The sequence below is a fragment of the Cryptomeria japonica genome, chromosome 8 (genome assembly GCF_030272615.1).
Source record: "Cryptomeria japonica chromosome 8, Sugi_1.0, whole genome shotgun sequence".
NCBI lineage: Eukaryota > Viridiplantae > Streptophyta > Pinopsida > Cupressales > Cupressaceae > Cryptomeria > Cryptomeria japonica.
The window spans coordinates 154,234,508-154,236,573 of NC_081412.1; positions in this window are offsets into that span (position 1 = coordinate 154,234,508).

Here is a 2,066-nt window from a genome sequence, read left to right on the forward strand (position 1 = left end):
ATGTTTCTCTAAGAAACTTGCCTTTCTCACCTTGCATTGAGAAAGCACGGAGCTTCTGTGTGGCATAGGTCTTCCCTTTGGCATATGTTATCCCAGCCCCACCATTCTTCATGCGCTAGCAGTGGCACTTGGCACCTCTGCACTTCATTTCTTGGTCCTCTTTTTGCACTCGTATCTAAGTCTCCTCTGAGTTGCCACGTGTTCCTTTGTGGATTCATGAGCTGGAATGTTGTTGGTGCCACGGGTTTCTTATTTTGGCAGGTATAAAGGTCACCGTGATGTAGTTAGCATAATGATATCAAAGGGTTATTTTTGCCTTTTGATTGCATGTGTCTCTATGGGTGCCACACAAGGAGATTCCTGACAGGGAGCGGTTGCGAGGTTTTTTTCTCATGCTTTCTTGTTGGTAGTTGTTAGGCGCTTGAGGCATATTTATTGGTCTTCCTTCAGTTGTTTTAGGGGTTCAGAATTGGAGGAAAGATCACTAGACTTTGTCTTTGTGAATCAGGCCTTTATGTTAATTATGTTTTATGGATGATAAATATATCAAACTGTGCCTGTGGCTTTTATGGTTATTTTGTTTGAAGCTTAATAGGTTAACTTCTGTGCTATTTTCTAATTCAACAACTTCTATGATATGTGTTGTGAGACTATACGAATTAAACTATGTTATTAAACTTGTTATCTATCAGATGAATGGTGTATGTCATATTATGTTGAATGAGCCTTGTTTGATTTTCTTATGTAACTGTATTGGGCATGTGGATTGTTGAATGGGCCTTAAAACTGCAAATACCTGGGTTTTCTTTGCTTCAAATGTTCCAAAAATATTTTGGCGCATCGCCTAATTAGTGTAGCTTTTAAGTATTTTTTCTCCCTTTTCTTCCCCCCATTGCATGAAGAGTCAGCTTCTCAAACCTGGAGGTTATTCAATGAACTTCGCACAAAGGTCCCCCATCACTGAACTTCCCATAAGGTTGTTAGCATATAATGCAAAATTAGTAGTCAACACCTAACACAACAAAAATAAAACACATCATCATGGAAACACACTACGAACAAGAAAGAGAGGAGAGAGTATCTACAACACAAATGAAGCTAATCAAGAAATCATCCACCTCCCAATCTTGTTGAACATTGTTTTGAAAAGGTGGACAAGATGCAAGAGGAGAAACTTTGAGCATGGTAGATGGAGCTAGTACAAGTTCCAAACAAGGACCATGCTCTAATGATGAGTCACTTTGTTTGTCACTAGGAGCTAGGATTAATGCTTTTGAAAATTGTTTAGATAAATCATTGTCAACATCAACAAGCTCATGCATATCATCAGAATCATAAGGATCAACATTGTCATCATGAATATAATTATCATATATTTCTTCATCGATTAATAAAAGTAGGATCTCTAATGCGAATAGAACATGAACCATCATATTTCTTAAGCATTTTTAATCTTGGTGATTTAGGTTGAACTTCCTTCCTAGGGTTAGGTGAAGGTTGGACAAATGGGAGTAAGTTAAAATTTTTGTCTTTGGGGGTGAAATAGGTTTAGAAGCAAGTTCACAATCCTTAGCACAATGTATTCATCATCGTTCTCTCACATAACAGTTTCTTTTAGTTCTAGTCGAGGGTTGCAAATAATTAGGATCAATGGACATATACTTCTTCTCTTCCTTTAAAGGAGGAGGAATGTGACAGGGTATACTAGTTTTAAAAATAGGAGATGTTAGGAACTTCTTGACTGCTCTTCTTAATGGCTCAATAATTTAGACCTTGAAATCATACCTTGGGGATTGGACATCCAACCAAGTAATTATCTTCTACCATGAAGGTTCTCTTAATTGTCAACTCGAGGCATGTACTTGAAATGGGTCTGCAAGATATATGCACTAGAAAGACTAAACAACCACTTTTCCTATTGCTGGAATTAGAATGTTGGAAATAAACAACTAAAATACTTGTAAATAAAACTAACTACCTTCTAGGAATCAACTAAGGAAAACTGAATTTATCCATGATCAACAAACAATATTCTACTCGGTTCATAGTGGCTACAGGAGCAGTTC